The 6000-nt window shown below is 42.3% G+C and overlaps 2 protein-coding genes across 4 annotated transcripts in view; one reads left to right on the top strand and one right to left on the bottom strand.

Annotated features, from left to right (window-relative positions):
* The window catches only part of Cmss1 (cms1 ribosomal small subunit homolog), a 299845-nt gene that overhangs the window by 246727 nt on the left and 47118 nt on the right, over nt 1-6000 (bottom strand). The gene's annotated exons all lie outside the window — the stretch shown is intronic.
* Nucleotides 1-6000, top strand: part of Filip1l (filamin A interacting protein 1 like) — a 240257-nt gene that overhangs the window by 190070 nt on the left and 44187 nt on the right. The window contains exon 1 of one of the 3 annotated variants that reach the window (XM_021209007.2): nt 1938-2064. The exons of the other annotated variants lie outside the window; for them this stretch is intronic. The gene's annotated coding sequence lies outside the window, so the exon portion shown is untranslated. Of the gene's footprint in view, nt 1-1937; nt 2065-6000 lie in introns of those variants that run through there. 3 annotated transcript variants of the gene reach the window in all.

Below are 6000 nucleotides of genomic sequence, written 5' to 3' on the forward strand. Positions count from 1 at the left end.
TGGCCACTGGTGTGATGTAAAAGCTCAAAAAACAGGATTATTATTGGTTACTGAAGAAAGCGCTTACATACCATGACCTTAGTTGGAAAGCTGAATCATAGAGGCCAGAGACCAGTGCCTCAGTCAGCAACAGGGCACCAAGTAAGGCATATGAGGAACAGGAAGGAGCCTTCCTTCTCTTGTGACTTGTTTCAGGAACTGCAGAGAAGCCTCGTAGCTGTTCAGGTCCTTCATGTTCAGAACAGGATAACACAGAGGGATAGTTTTACAGGGACATGGGAGTCAGAGGGAGAGTGGGTGCGAAGCCTGAGCACACACTGGCGAGAAGGAACTAGGTGGCAGCAGTGAATATTAGGAAACGGTTCACTAACAGGCAAAAAGCACAGCCAACTAAGCAAATCAGGAACGGCTCGCCCCGGGATAAACGGATGCTGTGTGCGTGAGTTCAAGTTTCCCGTGGCTTTCATCAGTCACCTTATCTCATGTCAAATAAAAAAGGACAGGCATCTCAATGGGTATAGCTCATAAGCAGATGTGCAAGCAAAACTGAAAAAGATCATAAATGTGCTTCTCAAATATAGAAGAGCAATAAAGGTAACAGCAACATCTAAAATACCCAGATCCTGCCAAGCAAATATTAAATTCACTATGAAAATTTAAATTCAGAAGGGGATATTCATTCGCTTGTCTTTAAATTGATGCATGAGAGGCAGCTTGGCTGTCTCAGGAGGAGCTGTAACAGAAACACACTTGTCTTGTCCAGCTAGCCGCTGTAAAGCAGAGGACACATGCTTACTTGGGGGCCCTGCTCCCCACAGCACTTCACTAATGGGATACTCTGTAACCATGCTCTCTCAGTACCCTCATAGTTCCAGCTTGGCAGACATATGAGAACAATAAGTCCAAAGACATGTAATGTACATCATAATAGGAAGCAATGCTATTCTAGCATGATTTAAAAAGGGGTTTTAAATAGACTCAAGCTACTAAAGCTACCCCTATGAAGCCTGCAGATGAGGCTGCGACATCTCTAATGTATTTAGCAGATTCACGGGTTTGGGGTGTGGCTTTGGGGGTTCACTTACTGATGTTCACAGTAACTAGGAGGTCAGCGCTCATTTATAAAGATTTCTATACAAGGAAATCTGTCCCACACCAGAGGGTAACAGATCTAATTCAAGCATATTTGGCCAATGTTTTTCTTCCTGTATCTTTGAGTTTGTTTTTGTTTTGTTTTGTCTTATTTGGTCAGAAGGAGACGACAGATTAAAATTAGTTCTGAAGTTCTATTTTTAAACATTGTCCTGCAAGTACTGGACAAAACATTTAATTTCTTTAAAAATACTTTCCCTGCAAAAATATCTGATTAGTTTTAACTGCTTTCATTAAAACACAGGCACGTAGAAATGAGAGGACAGGAGGTCTTTTCAGTAAAAAGACAGAAAAATAAGACTTCATCTGGCCTTCCCATCATCACTTGAAGAATTGTTTGGTAGTTACATCATCAGGAAATAAAATACTCTCCTCTGAGGACCCTCACTCTCTACAAAGAGAAAAGAGGTTTGAAGTTTACATGTCCAAAACCCCAACTTCTTTTCCTCTCCTGCCTTCCGCAGAAATCCCAAAACAAATGTAACAAAATGTATTTGCAAAAGTTTACACAAGAATCAGGATGTGTATTTAAGAATTTAAAGCTGCAACTTAAGTTATGAGATCCAATAAGAGGGAGGAGGGTCGAACTTGACCCCCATGATCTTGGGCAGCCTGGTAGGAGGGTGCAGGTCAGGCCCGCTGGACCCTCACCCGGAGCAGCGGACCCACGGGGCATCCACGCGGATGTTGTCTGCGGAGCTGTGAGGGTCTGGGCTGTTGTGGCCCCGCCGCCCGGCCGCACATGCCGCGCGCCTTATAAGGCTGAGCGGTGACGTAACGCTCCAAGGCCCGGCGCGCTCGGCGTCCTGCTCGCATTGTTCGGGAGGCTCCCTGAGTGCGCACAGCCGCTCGCAGCGCAACCGCGGCCCGGCTCGCCGCCCCGCCCGGCCCGGCCCGGCGCCCGCAGCTCAGGTAAGCCCGAGAGAGCCGCCGCTCCGGCTCCCGCACAGCCGCCGCCCCCGGCCAGGGGCAAGTGTGTGGGTCGCGCCCAGCACCCGCTCAGGTTTTGCAGAGCGCGCTCAGTGACTGCCAGCCTCAAGCCCTTTCCCAATTCAAGGACTTCAAAGTTCTTGGCTGCAGGGAGAAGACGCGATTTAAGTTTAAATGGGAGGCGCGGGCTATGGATTCTAAGGCTTCCCAAGTGGCTACAGGTACTGAGAAATCAAAGGAGACTTCCACTGGAACAACTCCAGCCCAGTATCTTATCTCCTCGGGACTTAAAACTTTCAGCTCTTCCAAAAGTAGAGTGCGAAATCCTGCCACATGGGACTGGATTTGTTAATGCCATCTTTTTCCTTAGAAATATTAATATTAAAATATTTTTAAAACAGTGGAAATACGGTTGGAATTAGTAGGAAACTAACCCTTTTAAAAAACTTTGTGATGATACAAAAAATCGTTTACTCTTCTGGCTCTAAAGCATGCCAATCTGTACCAGGAAGTTTGTTCCGTTTCTAGTTCTACCTCAGCTCTACTTTGTGGAGGACAAGCTGCATTTAAAAGATGAAGCTATCCTTGCTGTTAGTACTCTAATTATATTTAAAAACTAATCTGGAGGAGGGAGCATCTACAAAATAATCTTAATCACTGGCATTTTTAACCAAAAATAATTACACCTAAACCTAAAAAGGCTATAGCTATTAATAAAGGCTCACAGTACAAATGAACATTTGGCAGATAACGAGAAGCTACATAATTTACTGTACCTTTCAAAATAAAGATCAGCAGAGGAATTTTTTAATGTCAATTTTAGCACACTAGAGGTGGTGGGAAACTTCTGTACCTTTTTTATGATCTGAACACAGTGTGAAACAAAACTTTAGGAACTGAAAGAATCACTTCCCCTTTTTAAAAGCCTCTGTTTTCCAAATTTGCACAATTACAAGCTGAGGATCCCCGGGCTACCACTTCTGTTGACTTAGGCTGAAAGGCTGAAAACGCTTTCATATTGTTGGCATGGGAAAGACCATACAAGCTACTGTTCAAATGTTTTACAGAAACGAACTACAACTATTTTGAGGCACAAAGGATTATTTTATTTGTATTTGTCAGTGGGGGGAAGTTAAATATGAGATTTTAAAATGAAACTTTTTTTAATGTGATCAAAATTGAGAAATGTTTTTAGTAGTTCTTGTAGCTGAGTTTTAAAAGTATATGACACACCTAGCATTTTTGCTGCCTATACAATCTTTTGTTTTGTGTTACTTTTATTTGGAGAAATAAAAGGCTGATTTTTTTTTTCTATTTTAAAAATAAATTGCATGTTGTCAGGTCTGAAGAGAGGATAAATAAACTGCAAGTTAGTACTAAGAAGTAAGATTCCTCCAAACCACTACTTCAATCCAAGGGAAATCTCTCATCATGAGGAGGGGCCAGCAGCCACCAGGTCACAGTGAGATGTTCAGAATATGTAACAGAAGAGAGGAGGAGGTTTGTTCTGTTTGTCTGCCAGTGTTTTATGGACAGTGATTGGAAGGAGAAAACCCGTGCCTTGGGAAAAGGTATCTGCGTCTTTCTATAGTGGGAGGGGAAACCAGAAACCATCAATTATTGTGTCGGCTACTCCAAAGCACCATCTGTAGCATAAACCATAGCTCAACTCTTGAAAAGCAGGGGCCTCTGTCAAAGCCCTGGAAGCCGTGACCCGGAGTCTCCCTTTGGTTTTGAGCATATAAACATTTTTCTAACATTTCAATCACGGATTTTAAAATTTTAATTTTTTTCAGATAGACAATTTTAAGCATGCTTTAAAAAAATTAAGACCTCTTTTAAAACTGAAAGTTAAACCACATTTATCATGGATACACTATCTCAAAGTGGCCTGTCTAGGTGAGCATTTCTCTCTATTCTCTCTCTCTTTATTTACTCTCATATATATATAAAATTTATATATATATAAAATTTATTTATTTATTCGTTTTTTGGCTATTTTACATTCAGATAAAGCACACTGCAGTTTTAGGCTTGTAGATTCATGTCCCCTGTTATAGCAATTAACCTAGCTGTTAGTCAGTGGACTTTCATTTTCTTAATACATGAATCAAGTAGTTTGTCCTCATTTTCCAGTCTTGTTGAAATTTCAACTAATTTCCCATAACACACACACACACACACACACACACACACACACACACACACACACTATAGATTTCATTTTAAGATTCTCTATGGTCTGTTCCCATCAAAGAAGTACCTCTCGTAATAGAGTTCATTTAAATATGAGAATTGAGGAAGAATTTCCACTAATTGTTTGTAGGTTTTTACAAGGTAAATAGGAAAACAACAAACAAAGAAAACAAAAACCCAAACTCTTTTATTTACAGGAAAAAAGAAGGGTGGGCCAGGCAGAGTCCTGATCAGAACAGAAAGTGACACTGGCCTCAGCCTCCCTGGGGACCTGAAGGGTGCCACCTGTTGTTCATACATCCAATCACTACTGTTGGAAAATGATCTTAAGTTTGTGCCGTTTGTGATGGACTATGAACGTGGCTTCACTTTCAGCTGAATGCCTAGTTTCTGTGAACTATGCTTAAGTACAGACCTGTGTAAGTGGCTGCTTCCACCACCACAGCATCCCTGAGCCACCAGCCAATCACTGGAGTTTGATATACACTGCAGAGACTATTCAATTCTCCTCTGGCTGCTTATTTGAAGAGAGTGTATGTGACATTTGTCTCATCCTTCTATGAGGTTAAGTGGTAACTGATAGATCATCACCAATGCAGCTGTAAACACTTCCACATCCCTCCTTTTCATTAAGAAACAGACTTGAGATTCTCTTTCTCTTATTAATCTGCATTAATCATGCCTCTGACTGGGAAAGCTAGGCCAACAAAGGCCTTGCCAAGCAAAATTTTTAGCCATGAGAGGAGACCTCCCTCTTCATGCTTGTATGAAAGGTTTCAGCAGATTACGATAGGGCCACAGAGCAGTAGCACTTCTGAGTTTAAGAACAGGAAAGAACACAGTAGCAGTGTCCTTTCTCTAACCTGACCACCCTCACATTCCTATGCTCAACTGGTTCCCAAATAAGTCTAATACAATTCCTTTATGAAGAAGAAGTTAAGGAATGTCTGCGCTGCACAGGAGAGGAGATAGGCAGGTGACAGATAGATGCAGACACACCTGATTTCTTGTTTCCATTTAGAATTACTTACTGTTGTCCAAAGGCCAATTATCAGCAAATGACAGAGTAGACACCTGAATAGCAATCATTCAACTCCACAGAAATTCATTTAAAACAGGCCGTAGTAGGTTCTAAACAGACAGTAGGGTACCTCAAGAGTGTGTGTGTGCCCACTGCCAGCTAACACAGCAAACTTCACAGCTGCTTGTGGCAGTAGCCATCTGGTCTAGATGGCTGACATTATGGAAGACATCGATATCTAGTGTGACCTGCACCAGTGATGCTGAGCAACTCAAGGGCAGAGCCAAGACTCCTCCACTGTTGGACTGTAGCCCACTACTGGTTAATTAGTGCTCAAAAGACAAGCAAACAGAGGTCTCAGAAGTAGCCTCAGCACAGTATGTAGTAATTTGGACATAAAATTTGTTAAGAAGGGTGGCTACGGTCTCATTAATACATTAATAAGAGGACAAAGGGAAAGGAGTGAGATGAGGTTGATACAACTCAATCAGGCCATCTGGATGGCAAGGCCCACCCTTTATTTGAAGGTGAGAGGTACTGTGGACAGAGTATGTGCTTACATCAGACTGAGCTAACTGGACAAGTAACTTGCTAGCATCAAACAACAGTCTGTAACCCACCAACCTCCTTAGCTGTCAAGTCTGTGACCCACCAACCTCCTTAGCTGTCAAGTCTGTAACCCACCAATCTCCTTAGCTGTA

The sequence above is a fragment of the Mus pahari genome, chromosome 12, assembly GCF_900095145.1.
Source record: "Mus pahari chromosome 12, PAHARI_EIJ_v1.1, whole genome shotgun sequence".
Lineage (NCBI taxonomy): Eukaryota > Metazoa > Chordata > Mammalia > Rodentia > Muridae > Mus > Mus pahari.